The 25,898-nt window shown below is 50.6% G+C and overlaps 1 long non-coding RNA gene and 1 pseudogene across 3 annotated transcripts in view; one reads left to right on the plus strand and one right to left on the minus strand.

Annotated features, from left to right (window-relative positions):
• Positions 1–1,698, minus strand: part of LOC148091714 (uncharacterized) — a 28,478-nt gene extending 26,780 nt beyond the window's left edge. For all 3 annotated transcript variants that reach the window (XR_015715562.1, XR_015715561.1, XR_015715560.1), the window contains exon 1: positions 1,596–1,698. This is a non-coding gene — a long non-coding RNA (uncharacterized LOC148091714). The remainder of the gene's footprint in view (positions 1–1,595) is intronic.
• A 16,385-nt stretch (positions 1,699–18,083) lies between these two features.
• LOC148091715 (phosphofurin acidic cluster sorting protein 2 pseudogene) lies at positions 18,084–21,421 on the plus strand (annotated as a pseudogene).
• Positions 21,422–25,898: the final 4,477 nt, after the last annotated feature.

Here is a 25,898-nt window from a genome sequence, read left to right on the forward strand (position 1 = left end):
CAGCAGCGAGGGGGACTCAGCAGAGCCCACGTTCAGTGCAGTTGACCATCAACTCTGTTCCTGACCACTCCAACAGCAGCTCCCCGACACCCGGTGCTGAGCAGCCCCACATCCCCACATGCACACCAAGTGGGCTTCCTATTGCAGCTCTACGGGGGGCAGACCCCATACAGCCCTGGCCTCTCCTGCATTTCCCCTCTCCCAGTTAAACCTTCATGGTCTTTTGTGGAGCCCAGGAAGGTGGTGGAGAGGCACAGCACAGGTAGACTACAACATGCCTATGTGCACATGCCCAGGAGGGGGCAAGCACAGATGACAGGAGCGCTGATTGAACACAGCCTTGCAAAGGTCCATGGTGTTCTGATGACAATGCAGAGAGACAGACAGGAGAAGCCTGCCCAGGTGGGGGGAGGGCAGAGGGTCCAGGATGACCCCTGGCTGTGGGACTGCCCACCGGGGCAGCTGCCAAAACAGGAAAAGGAGAGGTCAGACTGGGGGGCAACTCCTCAGCACCACCACGACCCTGAGCTCTGGGCCCTGCACTCCAGGAATGCAAACCCTCTGCACCCCCAACACTTCACTCCAAGACACCTTCTTAAGGAGAGTGGTAGAGTGCGTGGCCGCCACGCTGCACACCAGCCACTTTCTGTGCCAGGGTGTCACTCCTGAGGTCCCGGCCAGTAGGTCTCCCCAGGGAGAGCTCCTTCCCGCAGCCCACCCCGCAGCCCCTGCAGCCTGCTGTCTATTCTAGAACCAGGCCCTGGGGCAAGAGCATGTCCCTCCCCCTCAGCCTGAAGCTTCATCAGCAGAACAACAGAATGGGGAACAAACCAGAAGAGCCAGGAGCCAATGGGAGAAATGGGGAAGTTGGGAGTCTGAGTGGAGGAGCTGGCCACAATGCTGGCCTGCGGATAAGCTTGGTCCAGCTTTAACCACCGGGTGAAGGGGCTTCCCCAAGTTGGGGGGCAGTGTCTTCTGCGATGACAAAATTAACAGCAGGACTCAGAGTAGTGGTTCTATGCAAGTAGATGTCTCTAAGTTACCAAGCACAGTGCACACGGGGAAAGGGCCCTGGCACCAACCAGAGGGCAGGCGGGAAGGCCCAGACCCCAGGACAGGGATGAAGAAGGCCCGGGCGTGAAGGAATACAAACATGGCCCCAGGTCCCTGTGTCCTCCGGACCTGAGTTCGCTCAGACCTCACAGTGTGGTGGGGTGCAAAAGGAAAGACGGGGTACCCAGTGGAAGGAGGAGACACCCAGGTCAACTTCGCGTGCACATCACTAGGCAGGAGCAAGGACGCCCGCTGGCAGACACCCGGGTGAGTGCCAGGGACAGCCCAGGAGATGTGGGCTTGGGGCACCTCCGTGCTCAGGGGTTACTCGCAGGGGCCGCGTGTGGCTGCCCAAGGAGGGGCACAGACGCCGGGGCCCGCGCCTGAGGTCCCGGCGGAGCCCTGGGTGGCTGGTGAGGGGGCAGTTCCCAGATGGCGACACCGGGTGGGCAGCCCAGGGTGGGGGTCCGGGCGCGAGGGCCCAGGTGGGGCCGGCGGCCGGCAGGTGGGCGGGAAGAAAGCAGCCAGTGGGCGCGACATACCTGGGCACGCAGCTGGGGCTGGAGCCGTCCACGTCCCAGGTAGCGAACAGGTTCACGGGCACCGGCGTGTTGAGCGCGGAGGGCGCGCGGGCCAGGTCCAGGCAGCGCAGATCGAACTCCCGGTCCTCGGCGGCCTGGGGCTGCGGCCGGGCCACGGACACGCGGCGGCGGTGGAGGCCGTGGTGGAGGCGGCAGGCGGGCGGCGGGCAGGCCAAGCACGCGGAAGGCGGCGGCGCGGACAGCCGGAGGATGCGAGGCTGGAAAGGCCCAGAGAGCGGCGGGTTGGTCTACTGGCGGCGAGGAAGCTGCGGCCGGCCCGCCCCGCGCTCCCCCACGCTCAGAGGAGGCAGCCGCCGTCGCAGCGGATTGGCTGGGCGGGCACGCGCTCACTACCTGAGGCCCAATCACGGCCCGCGGAGCGCCCGACGGGTGAGGTCACGCAACCCCTCTCAGCAGGCGCCAGGCCAGGCAGCCCCCCCGCGGCCCCGAGAGCCCGCGCACGCCCGCGCCTGCGCTCAGGCCCCGCCCCTCGTGCCCCGCCTGGACTGTTGGGAGCGGACTCGAGGGGGTACATAGGGCCGCCTGTGCGCTGCGCCCGCCCTGCGCGCTTCCCGGCCCTCCTGTTGCGCAGCCCCGAGGAGCACTGGTCCCCATGCACCATCCCGGCTTCTGCACAGGGGACAGAGAGTCTCCCCGTCCCCCGCGCCCTCCCTGGGTCCCCTGGCGCCCTCCTGTCCCTGTCATCCCCTGTCATCTCCCCATCCCCCTGGGTCCCCGCACCCCGCCTGTTCCCCGCAGGGCCTCGAGGGCGCCCCAAGATGGGGTACAATACAGGGACCGGGGTCGGGAGGTGCACAGCCTGCTCCCACCTCTGCCACCCATGGGGTTTCCAATTGCCCGGGCCCTGGGGCGCCCCCCAAGCTCAGGGTGTGGAATTGAGCCTCCGTAAATCCCCCCTGGGGTGTCTTTCTGCCGGACACTCCTTAATGTCCAGCAATGCCCTGTCTGCGTTTTTTACACAGGACAATGGAGCACAAATGCCTGGGCGCAGGGTGGGCTCCTGACCCCCCACCCAGTGACCTTGGGGACCCAGGCTAGTGGGAAGGAGGCGATGGGCAGAGCTGCCCACTGAGCCCACAGGATAGGGAAGGCGGGAATTCCCCCTCCCTGTACATCCCGGAGGGGTCAGGTGTTAGCCAAACTGCCCAGCCACTAGGGGCGCCTCCCCCGCCTCCCAACCCCGCTCAGCGTCCGCTCCCCCAGCCCCCCTCCTGCTTCCAGCCCCGACTCACAAGCCCCCGCCTGATAGCGGGGAATCCGGGCAGGACCTGCAGGACCCAGGTCTCCTGCCCCCTTCCCCAAACCCCGCCTGTGCGGCCAGACCCCCCGGGGCCACTCACCCCTCTCTAGAGCGGGGACCAGGAGCCCCTGGGCGGCACCAGCGGGGCTGCACCCTCGGGACTGTGGGTCTGGAAATTCCTCCCACGGGGCGGAGCGGACAGGGAGCCGCACAGTCCCTCCCCCAGCAGGCGGCGCCCCAGTGCGACCCCCAAGTGCTGAGCTCGGGGAGGGGCGCCCGGGACAGGAAGGGAGGGAGACCCAGGGGAGCAGAGCGGAGGTGGTTGTGTGAGGTTTGCTTGTAAGAAACTTACAAATGTTAACCTAGGTGTTTGTCCAGTGACAGGAGCAGACCGATAGTATAATTAGTGGACCTCACCTGGGAGTGAGCTTGCTTCCCAGAGCACGTGGGGCAATGTCTGGACAAAATGTCTTTTTGATTGTCATGATTGCGGGAGGGGTTGCTGCTGGCATCCAGTGGGCAGAGGTCAGGGATGCTGCTAAGATCCTACAATGTACAGCAGACCCCACAATGAAGAATTATCTGGCCCAGAACGTCCATAGGCTGAGGCAGGAAAGTAGTCTCAGTGGAGACACAGGAAGGGCCAGTTCAGGTGCTTCCTCTCTCTCAGCTCCCCCTGGCTGGGCGGCTGCAGAGCTGGGCTGAGATCCTGGCTACACGATTGACAGGCTGGCCTCTCTGAGTCTCAGTTTCCTCATCTGTGAAGTGGGGTAGCCATACAAATTCATGGATTTAAAAAAGCAAGGCTTCATTAACGATGGAAGGAATGAGTGAAAGTATTGGGAACCAAGCTTAGCACCTATTTGGTATTCAATATAAAAATAAGTAAAGCTTTGAGTAAAAGGAAGTTTAGAGAGTGTCTGTGACTTGCTGAAGGTCACCCAGGACATAAGGGCACTTGGAACGGGCCTGGTAACTCCTGCCTGGTGCTTCCTGCACCACCGGTCCCTCTCCCTGATAGTATTTAATGCTGAGGGGCCGGCTTCCACCCCTAGCCCCAAGGAAGCTGTTCTGGGTACCAGAGGCCCACCCTGGCCTGCAGAGGTCTGGAAACATGTTTTAGGCTGTTCAGCTGACTGGAGAGAGACAGGGTTGAGGGGAGGGAGGTGACCTGGAAGGGCCTGACATGCACCTTCCATAATCTCACATGCCCTGACCATTGATCTTTTCACACCGGCTCCCAGGGACCTTGAGAAGGGGTTGGCAGGTCACACCGGTACGTGCTCATGGCACTGGGAGGAACCACTCGATTGAAGCACCAGGAGTAAATCAATGGCCTCCAGGTGCAGTGTGCTGAGCTGTAGGTTCTCTCCCTGGGCCAGAGGAAAATCAGAAAGCTAGGTGTGTCCCCCCGGACCCTGCCAGTGGTGTCCTGGGAAATGATTAACAACTGGCTCTCCTGTTGTCCCCAGACTGCCGCCCCCCCCGCCCCCCCGCCACACGACTTTATAGGTTTATTGTAAATTTTACTGATATAAAGGATTCAAAGAACACAATTTACAAATAATGGTAAAATATACAATGGTCTTTACTCTAAATCCCATATAGCCAATTGGTGCTCACAAAAACACTTTTACTAATTATTTGCCTAACTTCATATCCATAGCCACCTTAAGGATGCAAATCCCGACATGAATGGGGATTGACATTATTTTGTCAGTGCCATGAGCCACTTCTCTGCAGAATCTGAATCATTTTCAAATACTGGAAGAATATTTACTCAGTCTGTTGTGCTGTTCACAATGCCCTAGACACAATACATTTTCACATTTAACGTGTATCACTACTGTTTTCTCCAATAGTTTCTGAAGTCTAGACAGGAAAATAGTAGATCAAGCTGATTTGTAACATTTGCTGATCTCAGGTGGCCAATGTGACATGGGGTTGGGAAGAACTAACAGAAACAATGGACGTAAATAACCTTAAAAGAATAGGTAATAGTAAAAGTTAGTGAAATAATGAGGAAGTGATGACTTCTGGGTATTTATTAACTTTGATGAGTATCATTTAATTATAAGCTTATATAATTTAATTTTAAATGACTGTGTCTAACAATCAGCTCACAACATTTCTAAAAATTTAAGAGTTGGGTCTTGTGAATTGGTGCAAGTCAGCTAGAGTGTCTGGTGGAGGGGAGGACCCCTTTTCCTGGCCTCCCTGCCCAGTCCCCCTCAGCAGCTCCTGACCTCTACAGCCAAACGCTCTCTTTCATAGACTTTCTTCTTTCTCCTAGATGCCAAGAGCAGAAATTCCCCGAGGTCAAACCTGAAGTTCCTCTTTGATAAGCTTAGCCATGCAAGCTCCAGTGCGGTAAGGACCTAGAGGTCTGGGGGTGGCAGGTGGAGCCTCCCGCATCCCACATGCAAACCTCCTCAGAAAGCCAGCCCTCCTTCTGGGGACACATCGCAGCTGGGGAAGGAAAGCTCTGCTTAGATCTGGGGTAATACTGTTGGTCCCGCATGGCGAAGGCATCAGCCTTGGGGTCGCCAGCCACCTCCGTCCCACATCCTATGTTAGAGCCACATCCTTGGACACACAGATATGAGTTGTGAACAGTTTGCTACTGGGCCTCTGGTCCCTTCCTGAGCTCACCAGAGAGTTGAGAGCTGAGTGCACAGAAGTTACAATGAGTAGGGTTTGTTTTGTCTAGTTTTATAAAACTCTTGTATGGATTTTTCTTGAAACAGGTTCACTAATATGGAAGAGGAGTCCTTCGCCTGTCAAAGGTGAGTCAAGTGTTTGTTCTACTGTGGCCTCATGGCCTGCTAACCTGACATCCTGACAGCAGGGGAGGGTCAGTGGCCTCTTCTGAAGCCTCTGTGTTGGGGCCCAGGATGGGGAAGGAAGCAGGTGGCCTCAGGTGTGGATGGGAAGGTTGTTTGATAATTTGGCCCAGACTCACTGAGTTGGTTTCTCTGCCCCAGAGTAGCTGGGTTGAGGGGCCGTAATGTAGAGTTTGCTTTCCTCCCCTGGAGGGAGTGTCCTCAGTTTGTCCCCTTGCCTTTCTGCTCTCGGCCACCTTTCCCTCCTTATGTCTTTGGCCAGGGCTCTGGGATGAGCTGTGCCCTCCCAGAGATGCCTCAGTGCCCTAAACATTGTGAGAGCAACCTGAGGGAGGACCTCTGCTCCCAGCCACAGGGGAGAAACATGTCGTTTGCAACTGATGAGGGCCTGGGCCCAGCTCCCCTCAAGGCCTGAGCTTGTGCTGGTGAAGTTAGTAGAGACCCTTCTCAATTCCCACCCTGCAAAGGGACTCCAGGGGTGAGAGTGGCAGTTGGAACCAAGGAGAGGGGCAGAGCTGAGCCCATTTCATATAAACTGGATCTATGGAAACCAGGAGAAGATGGGGATGCTGACACTCGCCTCCAGCTCCCATCCTGTACTCCAGATGCCTCTGTTCACCAGACTCATGTGCATGCCCAACTCCTCAGGCAGTCTGATGTCGGGCATCCTGTGTGGGGCACCCTCCTGTCCTGAGATATGCAGGGTGATGGCCATGGGCACCTGCGTTCTCCCTTCCTTCCTTCCCCCAGCATTTTATTACCCTCCCTTTTTGTCTTCTCCAGGGAAAGCCTCGATTCTGTCTTGGAGAAGGCTCCTGTCCTAGCAGTTTTGGGGTGCCGTTCACTGCTCTGACCATTGCAGGCCTGTTGCTCCACTGGCCACCTGCCCACCAGACCAGCTATCTCTCCCAGTGTCCCAACCTGGCCACAGCTCTGCCTGCTTCTTCACCAGGACACCCTGTGAGCACGTCCCATCTCTGGACAAGGCCTCATTCCTCCAGCCTCCCTGCTCCTGCCCCCCGATGTGCTATGCCTGGGTCATTTGTTAGCTTCGTTTTGTCTGCAGAGGCAAGCGTTGGGCAAGGGGGCATCTGGGTATTGGGTCCTCAGAGGCCTGAGAGGCAGAGAGTGTGCTGTGGTGGGGAGCCCACAGGGGGCTGCACCTGGGGTGGGGCCGCGCTGGGTCCTGGACCCGCCGGGCATTTCGTGCTGGTGGAGGGAGCACTTTTCTAGCGGCCGACTCTAGCTCCTTGAAGATGTCCTGGTAGAAATCGGCTCTGTGGCCCCATATCTCTGGGACTCCCAACATCTGTTTGCTTCTGTGCGAGAAACTTCTTCCCCATCTGCTGACAGCAGGCCCAGGGCCGCCTCCATCCCTGCAGCCTGTGTGTGGCCCGTAGAAGCTGAGACAGAGCTGGGTGTGTCTGGGAGCCGGTGCCACTCTCTTTCTCGTGGCCTCATTGACCACAGGCTACTGGTTGCTGTGGGAGAAGCCCCAGGTCAGTCTCCCCCTTGGAGCAGGTGTTTCTCCCAGGAAGGGGTGGGCAGCCAGGAGAGAGAAGGATTGGGAGAGAGCGAGCCCGTGAGCGCCTGGGCCTTGGCTGAGGAGACCCTGAGACCGAGGGCCAGGCCGGGATCCAGGTCTCTGCTGGTGGTGGAGGTTCCTGGGGAGTTACTTCAACCACCTCTTAGGGGAGAGCCAGAGAGGTGAAGTGGGGTGGACCCGTCAGGTGCAGCCCGAGGTGTGGGTGTGGAACTCAGGTGACGGGGAGGAGCGGCCTCCTCCTGCATGTCATGTTCCTGGCGTCTGTGGGGAGCTCAGTGATGCCTGGAGGCTGTGCCCTTCAGCTTTGTTGGGTCTCGATCCCCCAGTCCTCCTCTTCCACTTTCCCACTGTGGGTCCACAGGCACTTGCCATTCCTGCAACTTGGGCCCCAGCCGGGTGCAGTTGAGACACCACCTGCCATAGGCCCCCTCAGCCAGAGCCACCTTCCCTGGGATGAGCCAGTGTGCTGTCCTCCGAGCAGACCCCCTCGCTGTCACCTCCCATCTGAGTCTGCAGGTGGTTTCTGCTGACAGGCCCTGCAGGGTTAAGGCCTGGCGTCCTCCAGGTAAGACAGAGTCTGAAGAGCAGACCCTTGGAGGTGCTACAGTTTCAAGTGCATATGGGGCCTCCCTAACGCAGGGCTGCGAGGGTGACGCTGACTGGGCTCCTGCTTTATTGAGCAGGTGACAAGGATTTCCAACCAGATGCTCTATTTGCATTGCATCTGGGCTTTTTCCAAGTCAGGGCATATAGACGTTATACCTGTCCTTGACCGAGGTCACAGTTTCCCCATTGCTTTTGCAGAACCTCGATCCTTCATCCCCACTCACGTGGACCCTGTGGCACCCTGTTTGCAAGCTGGCGAAGCCCTCCCTTCACACTGTTTGGGGAATGTGTTTACTTCAGTTACTAGTCCAGTAGGAGTCATTCTATTTAGAAGCCCAACCAGTGGTTTAGTAATTGGAAATCCTGACGCATTGGGAAGCTGCCGCCTGTTCCTCCATACGTGGGGGCCGCTCTGTTCTGGATCCAGAATGAGAGCAGTGGCCTGTGCCCACGCGCACGCACACCAACACTCCAGGTGTAATGGCCTTGGGTGGGGTTGGAAACAAGGCAGCCCGGCCGGGCGTGGCTTGGCGGCCCCCAGGACTGTCTGTAGAGCTATTATTAGATGAGGGGACCCAGGGAAGTTGATCCCAGGAAGTGAGGTCACTTCCCAATAGAACTTGGAACCCCGGTTACCAGGCACCCAATTTCTAGCAACAGCCCAACAACCACCTCGCTTGGCGAGAGACATTTGAGAGTGCGAGACGTTCTCTTGCTGTCTTCCCAGTGATCGGGCTCCTGCTTCAAGAGACCCCGCAGAGAGAGTTCTTCTAGTGTCTGCCGACATTGGGTCAACCCTCACCCCCGACGTCGCTGGCCATTTTCAAGAAGATCGCCTGACGTAACACAGGGCAGCCAGGGGGAGACCAATCCAGGCCAGGCCGCCTCTGTGAGCCATCCCTGTGCAACTCACACACCCGCTGGTGCAGGAACAGGTTTCTGGGCGCTGGATTACCTAGAGGTCCTGTCACAATCACACCCCAGGACAGGGCAGGCGGGTGGGGAGGGGCTTCCCAAGGGGCCTCAGATCTGTGCCAGTGGGATCCTTGGGCCCTCAGGCTGTTAGACCTTTGCCTTTCCAGTGGAAGTCTGAGCAGACCATGGTGTGTGTGTCTGGAGTGGAGGGTCACAGGGGTCTGGAACCCGCAAAAGCAGGGCTCTGAGGCTTTCTGCCTGGTGACTGGGAACTGTCTTTACAGAGCTCCCCACAGGACAACCGACAGGAGCTGACAGATGGTGACCTCAACTCCATCCCCCTGCAGGAGGCACAGGTGCCTCACACATCCACAAGTGTGCAGCACAGGGTCAGGGGGAGTGTAGGTGCCGAGTTCACCCAAACTCCAGGACCCCATGCGGGCAAAGGGGCCCCCGGTTCCAGAAGCCACCCTGCTACTCCCCTGAGATCTCTCCTAGAGTCCAATTTCCAGAGGAAACTAGGTCCCTGTCCCTGCCCCCCCCCCCACTCATTCCCATGGTCCAGCCTCCTTCAGACCAAATGTAAAGTTGCTCTCCCCAAATTTTTAGGAATATTAAAAGGGAGACTTTTGTAATATTTAATTTAATAGCAATGAGGGGATTTGTGGTCTCTGCAGAGCAGTGCCTGTGCTTTGAGGGCTTGGGAAAAAGGAAAACTACTTTGAAATTTCTAAGATACGTTATCGTAGATGCAAAATGACAATAGACAGGCTCAGTTAAAGTAAAGATTGGCCTTTGTTGGGGAAGAAGCCAGTATAGGCGATGACTACCGAGCATAAACTGCTTTTAGTTAAAAAGATATAATTTCAGCTATAGCTGGTTTCTCTCTGTGGCTCGAGCATCGTTGGACTGAAGGGTCCTGGGTTCCATTCCAGCCAAGGGCATGTGCCTCCATTTCTGGATCCATCCCAGGCTCCAGTAGGGGCATGTGCGGATGGCAATCAGTGGATGTGTGTCTCTCTCTCCCCTTCCACTCTCTGAAATCAATAACAATATGTTTAAAAACAGAACAAAACAAAAATCACATTTACATACCAGGAACAAAAGCCACTGTATGGAACCAGTAACACCGTTTAGGAAGAGAACATGTCTAACACTAGACAAGGGCAAGGAGGGTCTGAGGGCAATAAGCAACCCAGACAACTGAAAACCCTTTACATGTAGTATCATAATTTTTATTAAGCTAATTATGTTTTCCTTGTTCACCCACTGTCACGTGTACCTTATCATATGTTCAGCCAGATGAATTAAGACACTACTATTTCATTTTCATAACCGATCATCAGAATATCATTGTCTAGTAGGTGGGAGAAATCAGCAGGTTCCCAAGTTAAAATCTAATAAGGGAGACAGATATTGCTTCCATCAGGAAACTAGAAGGAGATAATAATAATATAAAAATCATTTTATGTACATTTAACCAATACAATTCGGTGCTACAAGAACAAGGTTTGGGCAGCAGTAATTTGTGAGCATACAGCCCTCGTCGGGAGAGCTGTCTGCCTCCCTGGTCTGGGGCTTCTCGACCTTGAAAAGTCTTTGATCATGTAGATGGGGGCGAGTGTCAGAGACGGGGCCCGTGTCCATTGGCCGTTAGGCCCCTGATAAGGTGCAGTCCCTTTGAACACTGTTGGAGAGAGTCTTCAATTACTGTCTCTCAATGGACAAAAACCTCCTGGGAGGACTGGGAAATGACTGCTACTAATTTATCGGTCCCTACAACCTAGTTAGTGAGTCACTGATGACAATGTAGAATGTCTGCTTTTAGTTTTCCTTATATTTGGAAAACAAAAAGGTTTTAAAATCAGCAATATTTAAAACAGAGTCATAAGAACAATAATAATCGTCAGTTGATTTAGTCCCATCACCAGTTTTTTTTGTTTATCCTGATTATTTGCCAGTATTGTCAGGAATTCAGTTATTCCTTAGAGTTCTATAAATCTTCACTCAGTTCAGAGATCTGACCTGCTTATAATCCTGTAATTTAGAGTAAGCCAGGGCCCTTTTCATGGATTTCTCTAGAGATGTAACATATTTCTCAGTGCATGAGGGTAACACAGTGACTGTCTATGAATGACAAAGCGGCATGGTTAGAGATTTGACTATAATGCAATAGATAAAATCTTTTGTCTTTTGTAAGAGATAACATTTCAAGAGAATAAATTTTGGTAAATCATAATTACTGTGACATAACATAGAGAATAATATGAAGTCCATATCTGTCTGTGTGTATGTATTGAGATTCAATACACAATTTTAATATATAAAGCACAAATAATATGTAATATTCTAAACATTGTTTATGGCTTATTGGAAGTGTGTTTTGAGCACTGGAAATAATTCATAAACTCCCAATGTGTGGACCACAAATATCGGGAGTACAACTGCGGGATGTCCCCACAGGGAACCATCACTCTTGGCTTGCCTGGTGTCTCTGACAGGTCACCTGTTACCCTAAGAGTTTCCTGTTTGAACTTGGCTTTGAATCTTTGTACGTTCCTTCCTAGAGCAGGTGGAACTCTTTAGAACATTTATTTTAATAAAAATATAAGTACACAAACAGAGCAGTTCTTATTTTTGTTTGGCAAAAGTTCCCATGTAATTTCAAGCATGTTCAATATGCTTAATTTAGTTAAAAAATGTCCCTTTTATAAGGAGGGAGAATAAATCCTTGAGGTATCCAGGGCCCTTTGGAATAACTTAGTCATCTCTTAGTGAAAAAGTCTCTTAAAATTTAAAGTTGGGGAAGGTTGTCAAATATACTTAACTAAAAGTTTATATCATAATTTTTTGTCCATTTTGGTAAAACAAACACATTTTATGGTAATAACTCTAAAATACATTAATCAAACTTCAAAACAGTTTTAATATTAAATATTTTGTCCAGACTATAGAATTCTGCTTATTTATGTAACTATTTTCTCTTTTTGGGTTAATAAAAGATTATATCCTAGTAATGCTAGACAGAGGCTGGCAATTCACCACACATCATGAACAGATGAACACATATCACATAAAGACCATGCACAGAATTGGAATTACTACTTCTTACAGAGAAAAGGCAAGAATTTTTCTTTTTACTCCTTGCCTGAGGATATTTTTCCATTGCTTTTCAGTGAGAGTGGGAGAAATAGGAGAGAGAGAGAGAAACATCAATGTGAGAGAGATAAACCAATTGGTTGCCTCCAGCACACACCCCAACCCAGGCAGGGCCTGCAGCCATGGTACATGCCCATGGCCGGAATTGAACCCAGAACCCTTCAGTCTCCAGACTCATGCTCTACCCACTGAGTCAAAGAGGCTAGGGCAGAATATATAGTTTTCTAAATTCAAAACTTTCACAAAATTTTGTAGCCGTTAACAACCTTTTACACACTTTTCTACAACTTTCACCAACCTTCTCACCCATTAAGAAATAACTGTCCTTGGAACAACTCACTGTCTTCCATTTCCCAGATAAAAGACCCTTCACACCTAATGCTTTCTATTATAACACCTACTTGAATTTTATCTCTTACAAGCCTTAATTTCAAATGTTAACCAAAAAAGTAAACAACCAGCATTGCTTAGACTAATATTTATGAACATATTTTAAACACTCTCACTGTCACAAAACACACCTTCAACAAAGCACAAGATATTATATCAAGAGCTCCAAATCCATTTTACAGGCTTTCTGTAATAAAAATCCCAAAGCAAGCACTTAAGACTTGCCTATAAATCAGTGTTTCTGTATTTCATGTTATTTCAAAGTATCTAGATATTCAATAATTTTAAATAAAATTCACTAATTTGGAATAGTTGACATGAGTTAAGGTGACTTGCCTAGGTGGATGAGGGTGTGTTGTAATTTTTTTTCTAATTTGATAAGATTTACCTTGCAGAGATTTGTATTTTAAAAATTGGCCTAGCACTGGCTGGTGTGGCTTTGTGGTTAGAGCATCAGCTGGTGTACTGAAGGGTCCTGGGTTCAATTTCTGGTCAAGGGCCCCTACCTGGGTTGCAGGTTCTCTCCCTGCCCAGTCAGGGTGAGCAGCAGAGGCAACAGGTAGGCTACCAGGCCACTTGTCTCTCTCACATTGATGTTTTTCGCTCTCTGTCTTCTCTCCCTCCTTCCCCCCTTTCTTCCACTCTTTCCAAAAGGCAATGGAAAAAATATCCTGGGATGAGGATTACCAAAAAAATTAAAAATAAAAAAGCCCAGACTACATTCTTGGTGAAGTCGGGTACTTGCATTTCAAAGATCCTGGGACTTTGGTATCACAATGTCAATTATCTATAAGCCACTTGAGATGCCCTGGGCTGGTGGTGGGAAGAGAGTTGGGCTAGGTAGAAGGATTTGGTGGGCTTTGAATTGTTTCTAGAGCCACATCTCTGGCCCTGTGAAGACTTCAGTTATAAAAGAAGGAGAGTCATTTTCAATAGCTCAGGCACTGGGTTGCCATCCAAATGTTGGCAAGGGAATGACAAACCCATTCACAAACCCATGGTAAAATAGGACCTAGCTGCAAGACAGTATTAAAATGAGTGGTGCCATTAACTGACGAAACCTATTGCCTGCTTTGTATTAAGACCAGATCACGTTACAAAAAAAGAGTAGCCTTCTTCTTGAGGGGCTCAGGGTCATATTTCACCCGGATGGCAAGTATGTACCCCAAAAGGGGAGTCTCAAGGCTCTGTGGCCTGGCTTCCCATCTACGGAGAGATCTATGGAGCAATCAGAGAGTTAGAGGTATCTCTGCAAGTCTCTGGGCTCTTTGGGCCATTCTGAGTAGGGCGGGTGTCCTGTTAAGCTGTTTCTCAGGCTCTCATGGAAGATAATAATAAAGAAACGATGGTTAGCAAACCTTCAGTCAGTCTCCAGGTGTGTTTCCTCTTTGGAGGTTCCTTTGAAATCATGATTTCCCCCCTTTGGTCCAGTATCTGGTTCATTTAGTTCTAAAGACATATTACACTTCTGGTAAAAGCATAGGTGGGCATCACTGATTTCATTTAAAACACACACACCCCAAAACACCCATCCCACCCTGTCAGGTGAATGCGGCCAGATTTGATGAGCAAAGATAGATATATATCCCATAGCATTCCCTAGTTGGAAGGAAACAGGTTGTGATTTAAAAACAGACATTGGTTAAATATTCCTGATATGTGTACAGAAGCTTTACTCCAAAGGGAAGGCAATTAGTTGGGTGTGGGTAAGAGCGAATAAAGTAGCCCCAGTATCTACAGGGGCCTCAGTGGCTTCCCGTTTATGATAATTCCATCTTCTCCCAAACTGACCTGAGAAGAACCACCCTTGGAGAAGCTCTGAGCCTACTTTTGTTTTTTTCTAAGTCCTATTTCAGCCTCCAATAGTCCTTAAACTGGACAGATGTCTCCATGAAAGTTGTCTTGCAAACCTTATTGAGTCACCCTGTGCTTTTGCTCCCAGAAAGCAGTAGGTATATTAATTGGAGTAGGTCGGAAGAGCCAGGGTTACATGTCCTAACAGCTAACTTTCTTTGCGAACCTCTCTGATTCATGGAGAACATTGGGAACAATTGCTGGTTCCCCTCTGGCTGAGACCAGCTTTTCTCCAAAGGGAGCTGTTAGAATTCCCCTCCTCAGTTTCCCTTCAGGCAGTAGGGAGTGTAGGGAGGAGACCCCAGGGGAGGGAAAGAAGGGGAAGGGCAAGTAGGGAGAGGAAGCCCAGAGAATAGAGGGTCCAGGGAGGAATGTGGAAGTGGGGGTGGGCTGTTGGCAGATATTAGCTTCAGGAGAGTTCAGAGATTGTCCCTAAAGTTTATAATTACCATCCTTTTTAAAAGAATGTATTTGTGCTTCTCCTTGGAAGCTTCTAACTTCCAATGGAAGGCATGCTTTGCATTCATTCATCCATTTTCTTTCTTTTTTCTTTTTCTTATTTCAAGCTCTCATTTATTACACTAGTATTTACTGTGTATAATCAAGGGACAAGGAAGTCACTAAACAAACACAGGTAAAGAGAGTCATAGGGACCATATGCAGTAGAGGGTAAAACAATGAAATAGATTATTTTTATTTTTATTTACTTTTTTTTGTTTAAAATATCACAGATGTCCCTTTTTCTCTCCAATGACCCATTCCACCCCATCTCGTCCCCCTCCCCAGTCCCCCTCCCCACCATTGTCCGTGTCCTTGGGTTGTGCATATATGCATATAAATTCTCTGGTTACTATCCCCCTTTCCACCCACCAGTCCCCCTCCATCCCTCTGACATTCTTCAGTCTGAGGTATGCTTCCATGTCATTGAGTCTATTCTGTTCATCAGTTTATTAAGTTTGTAGATTCCAAATAAAAGCGAGATCATATGTTTGTCTTTCTCTGCCTGGCTTATTTCACTTAGCATAATTTTCTCCAGGTCCATCCATACTGTCCCAAAGGGTACGAGATCCTTCTTCTTTGCAGCTGCATAGTATTCCATGGTGTGAATGTCCCACAGCTTTGTATCCACACATCTACTGATGGGCACTTGGGCTGTTTCCAGATCTTAGCTATTGTAAATAATGCTGCTATGAACATAGGGATGCATAGATTCTTTCTGATGAATGTTTCAGGATTATTAGGATATATCCTAGGAGTGGGATCACTGGGTCAAAAGGCAGATCCATTTTTACTTTTTTGAGGAAGCTCCATACTGTTTTCCATAGTGGCTGCACCAGTCTGCATTCCCACCAGCAGTGTAGGAGGGTTCCCCTTTCTCCACACCCTCACCAGCACATGCCCTTTGTTCATTTGCTGATGGAGCCATTCTGACAGGTGTGAGATGATAGCTCATTGTGGTTTTAATTTGCATCTCTGATGATTAGTGACATTGAGCATTTTCTCATGCGTCTCTTGGCCATCCATATGTCCTCTTTGGAGAAGTGTCTATTCAGCTCCTTTGCCCATTTCCTAATTGGGCTGTTTGTCTTCCTCTTGCTGAGTAGTATGAGTTATTTGTACACTTTGGAAATTAGCACCTTATCAGATACATCTTTGGCAAATATATTTTCCAGACCATGGGGCTCCTCTGTATTTTGAGGCACTTTGTGTTTTCTTTTCCTGTGCAGAAGCTCTTTAGTTTGAGGTAGTCCCATATGTTTATTTTTCCTTTTGTTTCTCTTGCCCTAGGAGATGTATCAGTGAAAATTCCACTTCATGGTATATTTGTGGCTTTACTGCCTATGTTTTCTTCCAGATATTTATGGTTTCATGACTTATGTTTAAGTCTTTTATCCATTTTGAGTTTATTGTTGTATATGGTGATAGTTGGAGGTCTAGCTTAATTTTTTTGCATGTATCTGTCCAATGTTCCCAGCACCACTTATTGAAGAGACTGTCTTCACTCCATTGGATGCTCTTGCCTCCTTTGTCAAATATTAACTGACCATAATGGTGTGGCTCTATTTCTGTAGACTCTGTTCTGTTCCATTTATTTATATGCCTGTTGCTGTACCAATACCAGGTCGTTTTGATTACAATGGCTTTGTAGGACAGTTTGATATCCACCAAAGTGATCCCTTAAACTCTGTTATTTTTTCTCAAGATGGCTGCAGATATTCAAGGTCTTCTTTAGTTCCATTCACTCATCCAACTTGAAAGCCAACAGTTTTCTAATATTTTCATGAAAAAATTACTGTAAGCACCCAAAGACAACTGCATTTTGGCCATTTATAAATGAATATTTTCTAGTTAAACCTTCCCATTTCTGTTTCCTATTAGGAGTATTAATGAGGGCTGGGGTTTGAAAAGTCCCAGCCTTGGATGCACAAATTCTCATTTTAATTTTATTATGGTTTGCTTGTTTGTTTATTTGTTGTAATATGTGCAGAGGCTGAGCAAATTTTCTAGGGATGTTATGTATTGGGTGGAAATGGGCTGCTCATGGGTGGAGCTCCACAAAGATCCCCCCCTTGAGTTCCATTCAACCCTCTTATGTGCCTTGGTTCCTCTCTAGACTGTCTAAAACAACCTGAAGGGCTCGGGTTGTTCCTTGACAAAACCACATGTGCACTCCCCAGGAAAAGCCAGTCAGTTTAATTAGCGTCGAGCTGGAATTTCCCTAAGGGGTGCCTGCACATCATGAGGAATGACCTCTGAGACCTCCACTAACATTCTTAGTTGCCTATGAACACCCAATATGTGAGCTGCAAGAAGGATGTACCCCGTTATCTTTGGAGCTGAAAGGAGTTCACCTCTCATTTATAGAGTGAGTGTTTTTGGCCCAGATCCTCAGAAAGGATTTCCAATTGAAAAGCCACAGTTAAAAACCAGTCACCCATTTTTCCTTCTGCCTTGCCTTAGACTAGATTCTGTCAACCATAAACCTTAGTTCCACTTTGAGGATTTAAAATACAGCTCAGATAAAGTCAGACCCTCTACCACAAGCAAGGGAAGGTCCTGGATCCAAGAGAAAAGTCACCCAAGTTCACATAATGGGTGAAGAACTGGTGGGCTCAGTGGACCCATTGCTGGATCCTTGCAGCAGGTCTGGGTCTGCAGGGTGGTCCTGGGTGAACTTCTGTGGAATCCTGCCAAACTACACCAAGTAAATGTCAATGTAAAAAACATTCGAACCTGTGAAGAATTTTTGTGAGTTTATTTGAGCCAAAGTGTCGACAGTTGCCAAGAAGCAAAATATCAACACTTTGAGATAATGTTCTGGAAAATGGCAGTTTTACACCTTCCTTATTTTATAGTTTATAATCTAAAGGGGCGACATATGAGGGTTACACGAAATTCACTGCTGATGGATTAGGGAGGTGGGAGAAAGCAAAGCTTGGAAACCATACCAATGAAATTAGTAGTCTCTGTAGAGCAGTGCCTGTGCTTTGAGAGGTCTGGAAAAAGAAAAATTACTTAGACATTCCAAATATAGGTTTTCATAGATGCAAAAGGACTATAGACAGACTCAGTTAAGGTAAAGATTGTCCTTTGTCAGGGAAGGTGCTGCCATAAGATATGACTGCTCATCATCAATTACTTTTAGTTAAAAAGTTTTCATTTCAGACCATCCTTTGTGTTTACTTTAGGTCTCTGAGTTTGCAAGGCCACCATGCAGGCCTTCCCTGAGCTAGTCCATTTAGCAGGTGGCCCCTTTTGTTCACACACTCCTTCGATCACTTCTCTCCCACCTCTTGCCACCAATCACTAAGTGTTTGGGGCTTGGGTGTGAGCTACAGTCCCCAACCCTCCTGTCAATTCATGAGCTGCCTCTGATGGAATGTCCCTCTTCTGCCCCACAACAGGAGAAAGCATCATCCCTGAAGGTGCAAGAAGCTGCAGCTCCATCAACCCCCACGGGCCTGGCCAGTGCACCCGCCACTCTCCAGAAGCCAGTGCCCTTGAACCAGTTTGATCCCCGGGAGGTGGACTTCTCCAGCCCCACCTGTGTGCCCAGGTTGTGCACCCTGACCTTAAAGAAGCTGGTGGTTTTCGAGGAGCTGGAGAAAGAGCTTATGTCCATCTTGATTGCCTTGAAGATGCAGGGCTCCAAGAGCATCCTGAGGTCCCATGAGATTGTGCTGCCCCCCCAGTGGACAAGTGGAGACCGACCTGGAGCTGACCTCTCTGAAATACCCCCATTTCCTCAAGAGAGAAGGCAAGAAGCTACAGATCCTGTTGCAGGAGGGGAGGTGCTTTAGGAGCCGGACCATCCTGGGCTACAGGTATCTGGGCTACAGGACTCTGGCTGAGGGCACCATCCACATGGCCCAGGTGATGCAGTGACCTCCCCAGTGCAGCCAGGTGCTGAGCTTCTGCAGCAGCAATAAGGAGGCCTCCCCCAAGGTGGATGAGATTTGGATCTCCTCCCTGTCCAGCCAGCCCATCGACCATGAGGACGGCTCCAGGCAGGCAGGCCCCCAGGCCAAGTCTACTGATAGCTACTCTGAGGGGGAGTCTGAGAGCTTCTCCTCTGAGCAGGAAGCCAGCAATGATGCCAGGCAGTGGCAGGACCTGGACAAGGATGTCTTCCATGGGGGGAGCCACAGAAGGAGCAGAGTTTGAAAGGGAGAACAACGGCCATGACCAAGGAGCCAACCTTCAAGCAAAAGGTCATGGCATGGCCGCAGAGGGTCAGACCCCCTAAGGAGGTCCTGGAGTCAAAGCAGGAACCTGAGGGGTGTGTCTCTGAGGTGAAGGAGAACCTGGACCTTCTCTATGACACTCTGGAGAACCCCAGTGACTCAGACATGGAGGATAATGATAGTGCCATCAGCACCTGCAAGCCCAAGGGCAAGCCATATTTCAAAGGCCTGTCACATTCCAGCTGGCAGATGAAGACAGGGCGCATCCACAGTACCTGGAGCCAGGAGGAGCCTCAGAGTCTTGCAGATGTGCCAGAGAAGACCTGGGCCCCAGGTGGCAAGCAGTCCAGTGACAGACCCTCAGAATCGGTGGCCTCCAGCACATCCACCCCCCAGGTGGCCAAGATCTGGAGCTTCTCTCCGTTCAGCCAACACATCAAACATGAGGACAGCACCATCCAGGCTAGCCCCCAGGACAAGTCCATGGATCACTACTCTGAGGGGGAGTCTGAGAGCTTGTCCTCTCAGTAAGAGGCCAACAATGATGCCGGGCATGGGTAGGACCTGGAGAAGAACAACTTCCACCTGGAGGAGCCTAAGAATGAGGGGTCATCAATAAAAAGAAAGGCGGCCATGACCAGGCAACAAAATATCAAGTAAAAAGTCCTGGCCAGGCTAGACAGGGTCAAAGTAGCGGAGAAGGCCCTGGACTCAAGCAGGAACCTGCAGACCACATCCCTGAGGTGGAGGAGGACCTGGACCTTCTGTATGACATGCTGGAAAACCCCAGTGACAGTGGCCTAGACATGGAGGACAGCGACCATGAGAGTGTCCTCAGCACTCGCAAGCCCAAGCTCAGGCCATCCTTTAACAGCCTGACACATTCCAGCTCCCAGATGGAGACGGGGAGCATTCCCAGTGCCCAGAGGCAAAAGGGGCTTCTGCGTCTGTCCCATGTGCCCCAGAAGATGAGAGCCTTGGGTGGTAAGAAGCCCAGCAAGAGAGCCCCCAGCACACCAAACCCTGGGTCTTAGTAGGCACAGCCCAAAGGCAGCCCGGAGGCAGGGACCTCCACCAGAGACGTGTTCACCAAAAAGCAGCTTACCAAGGGGCGCATCACTCCCGTCATCCTGCACTCTTGTATTCCCCTCCACCAGGTCCTAGGGAAACAGGCAGGTGGCCAGGACCTGAGCACATCCCTGAAGGAGCAGCCGATGATGCGGCCACAGAACATGAGGGCCAACCGCCGGGACCAGGAGTGCTGGTCGATTCCACCGAGCCAGCTGCTGATCCCCAGGAAGACCCTGTACAACCAGCTAACCCTCATCTGCATCTCTGACTACCAGCTGCCCAAGAGCGTCATCCTTGTCAACACCCCGGACTAGCAGGGGCAGTGCCTGTGGGACATCCTGCAGCAGGTCACCGTGCCCGTGGTGTGCACCTGCTCGCCGCTCATGTCCAGGAGGCCTTCAGCACCATTGTCTCCTGGATACAGAGATGCAACTGCAATTCCCAGCCCCCGATGCCTTTGAAGATCGTAGTGTGGGGGGTGAAGCACTACTTCAGCTAGGAGCTGAGGCTTTTTGGGGAGCAGCTGTCCCAAAGGACGCCCCACTGGCTAGGCTACATGTGTTTCCTGGTCATCCCTCTAGATTCCCACCCCGTGGCCAGGTACCTGGGCTCCATGGATTAGCTCTACAACAACTTCTTCCAAGACCTGGCCTGGGGGCACCTGTTCAATGAGCTGGAGGGCCTGAGTGCCTTGCAGGACTTGGTGCACATCCTATCGAGAATCACACAGTAATTCGTGGTTGGCAACTGTGCCCTCCAGCTGCCCATTTTGGAGGCCATGCTCACCTCCAGGTGGAAGAGCCCCAACAAAGAGTCCTCACAGGAGTTCATTCCCTTTGAGGGGGTGGTAAATGTTGGAAGAGTGGAAACATCCTTGGCTATGACTCAGGTGGTGGGAGCCCCTCGGGCTCCAGCATTATTTCATCCACCCAGCCCTCCAAGGGAGCCTCATCCACATACCCTCCTCTTGGTAAGTGAGTCAGGGCCTGTTCTCCCCCAGGCAGGGCTTTCCCTCCAAGCTGAAGGGGTTGCAGGTGGATTACTAGATGGAAGCCCAGCTCACAGACATGAATAGAGACTCTGATAAGTAAGACCTGCCCACCAGCAAAAGCATGCTCAAGTGCACCTTCCAGGCTCTGCAGGTCAGCAGGCTGCGGAGCAGCAGCAAGGCCACAGCCACGCCCACCATTTCCATGACAGTGGTCACCAAGGGGAAGAATAAAGTGATGTTTTTTCCCAAGAAAACCAAGGACAAGGCTGTGCAGTCCAAAAGCCAGAACATGGAAGGCATCAGCCCCCTGGCCTGCATGGCCAAGCTCTCGCAGAATGTGCTGTCCCTTCTCAGTGAGGGTGTGGAGTGGGATGGTGTGAAGTCCTTGTGGCTCGCAGCTCAGTGATGCTCCCACCTCAAGCACTTCCTCATCTGCACCTTTGGACTCTCCAAGTCCACCTCCTAACCCTGCCCTTGTCCTTGCCCCTCCACCTGCTCTAGCCGGGCACTGGAGAGACCAGCTGCTTTTCTGTTAACATTTCAGTTCACTACAGAGACAGACTCTGGAAGCACAAAGAGAAACAGTCTTCAGTGAGAATCTGCTCATCATCCGGAAATTAACAGGGTGGCCTCCACTAGGAGCCCCCAAGTGCTCTGCTTATTAACCAGACCTCTCTGGTGGGTGGGATATCAAGCAGGCAGTGTTGAGCTAGGGAATCATGGAAGGTGCGTTTTGGACTCAGGACCCTGACACCCCAGTGAAAAGGGTTATTGCCTTTGGGACCTGCCCTTTCTAGAAGCCAGGGCTCTGCTTCCTGGGGGAGCCAGCTCTGGTGTGTGCCCAGACTCAGAACTGAGTGACCAGAGGCCAAGGTCTGGCCTCCCATTGAGGGCATCCTGAGCAGAATGGAGAGGTGGATCAGCCCAGCCCTGGGCCCCAGTGTCCAACCAGCCAAGTAGCCCCAGCAGCACCCACTCATGGTTCCCAATAAACTCCAACCTCACTGGAGAAGGGAAAGGATCTGTACGGTACAGCCTACCCAGGGACGGGAGCTGGACAAACTGGTTGAATACCTGGTGCCCACATTCCTGACCCGGGACCCTACCTTCATCCCCACCTCTCTGTGTTATCACAGAACATTTGCTACCACCCTACAGGTGTTGGACCAACTATTTACCAGGTGAGCACCCTGCCCCTCCACAGCACAGTGGCCATTCGGCCACCTGCTTGCTGTGAGTCTTCAGGCCAGTGCATCTCTCTGAGTGTTTGTTCCTCTGAACACTGAGTAAACCAAGGACCAACCTCACAGGGTTATTGTACACACTGGGTGGTTCTCCCTGGAGGTGCCCTCTGGGGTCCTGGACAGTGGGGAGGTCTGCTGGAGGCGCTGTGGTTGTGCTAATTCCTCATTTTCACTTCCTCATGTCAAATCTTCTGCCTCATTTGTGATTCTCCTTGGGCCTTGGCATGATCTCTCTTCTCATTTGACAAAGAGATTGGAGATTCCATTAGGGTCCCTGTCCTGGCTGAAGCCAGAACAGAAACCCCAGGACTGAGCAGTGGGGCTGCAGGCTCACTCAGTTGTCTCTGATGGGGCTGGTTTGAACTCTTTCATTCAGAAAATATCTTAGAAGCCAGACCAGCACAAACACATCTCTAGGCACTGACCATAATCCAGTGCACAGAGCAAACCCCAACCCTGCACCCCAGAGCTTCCTGCTCACCGGGAGTGATTCAGCCACACTAGCTGCACAGGCAGGCAATGTCCACAGGATCGTCCATGTGATGTCCTTCTGGCCTCCTCTACCAATGGCTGCATCTTTCCATGTTGTCAAGAGGACGGTGAACCTCAGGACCAGCAGAAACAGTGAGTGGGCTTTGAATCAGAGCTGTGATGGCAGGATGGGGACTGTGAATTAAAGGTGCTAGCAAAACCCTGGATGCCACACATCATGGGGTTTCTGCAAGAAAGTTGAGGTCTGAGGAGTTGTCCTAGAAAAAAGGAACGGAGTCAGAGAGAGCTGTGGGTGTTGATTTTGTGGTGTGGGAGAGCATGGGAGAGGTCAATTGGCACAGCCAGCCCCTCAGAAAATCCACCCCATCCCAGCGTAATCCCAATCCTGCCTCCACCCCTATCCAGGGACCCATACAGGGGGTGTGAGGAGCACCCTGCTTGCTTATCTGGTAGAACCTCCATAGTGGCAGCTTGGCTGGTGCTACCCACCCTGTGGGTGTTGAGTGTCAGTTGGAAGAGAAGAACCACACAGGAAAGCTGGTAAATTAGGCAGCATCATAGGTGCAGTAGCCAATGTTTGAGGTGTTAGGAAGGTCCTGGGAAGCCAAGGCTGGCGACAGAGTTAGTTTGTTTGCTCATTGGTCAGATCTTCCTGGAGCACCTACTGTGTGCCAATGAGTGCAATGAACAGAGCCAATGCCAGCTCTCCCTGCTCTCATGGAATTGACATTTGAGTGGAATGGGTAGTGGGATGGGGCAGGGACACTGAGGGAGCATGCCTGGCTCCCCTAAAGAGGGGACAGGTGGTCACCTCATTGGTCAAGGGATCTCAGTCACAAAGGCTTCCTGCCAGCCACTCCTGGGTGACTAGGTGATCTCTGCCAGGTTTGCCAGATTGAATATGGACAAAGAGTAGTTTTGGTTCCTGGATGGGGAGGAGCAGGAGGCACAGGACCCCAGGATCTCTGAGTGGTGCTCTTAGGGGTGAGGGGAATGGGAAGTATGGAAGGAAAGGCCGGTCTTTAGACTTGGCTGCCCGCCTATCTCTCCCCAGGGTCATCTCCTCCATCCTGGGCATCTGGATTTTCATCAGACCCAAGAATTTCCCTGCCTGATGATGTTCCTGGCTTACCTAGAGCTGCACTTTCCAGGCTCAGACATGGAAAACCAAGCCCAGCTTCTCCATTCACACCTGGAGCAACTTGAGCCCACTGAGGCAGAGACAAGGGATGGGGAGAACTTGGGGTGGGTGGTGTGAGTGAGTGGGGAGTGCATGGGGCTGGGTCACACAGAGAAGAGCTTCCAGAAACTGGGGTTAGGAAGGATCCAAGAGTCACTCACATCACTGTCCCATGGCCTGCAGTCTGGAGGACTTCCTGGGATGCGGTCTTGAACTGAGACTTCAGTGATGGAGATGAGAGGTCTCCTTCCTGTGGAAGGCACATAAAAGGCACTCATTGTGATAATCTGTTCTCTTCTTGGGTCTATAGAACCAGCTCCAGAGCAAGATGAAGGAACACCTAAAGAGGAAATGCCAAATTGAGGTCCTTCTCCAGAGACAGAGCAGGCTCCAGGATCAGCTTTCATTGAACTTCACGATGTAGAAGCAGCCCAGCCGGGAGTGGCTCAGCGGTTGAGCGTCGACCTAGGATCCAGGCGATCGGGGTTTGATTCCCGGTCAGGGCACATGCCCGGGTGGTGGGCTCAATCAATGACTCTCTCATCATTGATGTTTCTATCTCTGTCTCTCCCTCTCCTTTCCTCTCTCTCTAATCAGTAAAGCAATATATATATATAAAAAGACAGCTTTGTTTAAAAAAAAAAAGGAAAAAAAAAAAAAGATGTAGAAACACCTGTACTATATGAGCCACTTACTTCAACTTGTGTGAGGCCTGTGGTCCCTGGTCCTGGGCAAGAGCATGTGTCAGCAGCCACGGCAGAAAGGGCTTCCCCTCCCCGCTAATTGTACTTTGTAAAATTTTTGTGTTTATCTTACATACACTTAGAATTTTATTGTATTTTCTCTTATAATATTGAGTAAAACAAAACGTCTTTTAAGTAATATTTAATAAGATACTATAAGAAATAAATTTAATTTAAATCAAACAAGATTTAATGCCATGATCTTTCAAACTCTAAATTCCAACATCATTAATTACATTCACAATTTTGCCAGCCGTCACATCCCATCAGAAGCACTCTTTGGCCCCAGAGCATTTTCATCCAGAGAACCCCAGGCCTGGTCTTCCATCACTGCCCACCTTCCCCGCTAAATCCCTGACAGTCCCTGGTGTTCATGTGTCGCCAGGGACTTACCTATTACAAATTTTCATGGGAGTGGAATCCTAGCATGTGTGGCCTTTGGTGTCTGACTGTGAAATGGATGAGATGAGAAGACTGGTGGTGATGTGGTTCCATAAAAAGTTTTCATTAGGAGGGAAAATCCCAAAGAAGCACATATTATGTGTGGCAAAGAAACCCCAATATTAAATATTTGCATTAATTTGGGGGATGGACCACTCTGAGAATTATGACGTGAGAGTTGGAAATGGTATGGAAATGCCTGGGCCTCTGAGGCACCTTTAAAATCTTTCTTTTCCTGGACAGGCAGACTTGAAACTCTCCTACTGTACACAGTATAAAAGTTGTAAAGTCAGAAGTTTGTAATAAAATATTTAGCTTTTAAGGTTTTAGAAAAATTGTTTATTAGTTAAATAAGAATTAAATATAGGCCAGCCCGGCTGGACATGGCTCAGCTGTTGAGAACATCACAGGATCCAGGAGATCACAGTTCGATTCCCGGTGGTGGTACAAGTCTGGGTTGAGGGCGTTGTCCCCAGTCAGTCCTGCATGGAGACAGCCAATCAGTGATGACTCTCATCATTGATGTTTCTATCTCTCTCTGAAATCAATATATATATACATATATATATATATGCATATATATACGTATATATGTGTGTGTGTGTGTGTGTGTGTGTGTGTATAAAATATAAACCAAGAGAAGACACGGTCACTCCTTCTACCAGGAAATACTTGCAATGAAGCAGTTTCCATGTTTTCACCTTTCCGTCTCAGGGCTGCAGTGTATATTGGGTGTGAGTGTGGGGGAGATGGTATCAGGGCTGTGCTCCTCTGTGACTTGGTGTCCCCACAGGTGGACATAGCACATCCATTCTCAGTGACCATCACAGACTCTTTGACTTT

Source organism: Miniopterus natalensis, chromosome 13 (genome assembly GCF_054644295.1).
Source record: "Miniopterus natalensis isolate mMinNat1 chromosome 13, mMinNat1.hap1, whole genome shotgun sequence".
Taxonomy (NCBI): Eukaryota; Metazoa; Chordata; class Mammalia; order Chiroptera; family Miniopteridae; genus Miniopterus; species Miniopterus natalensis.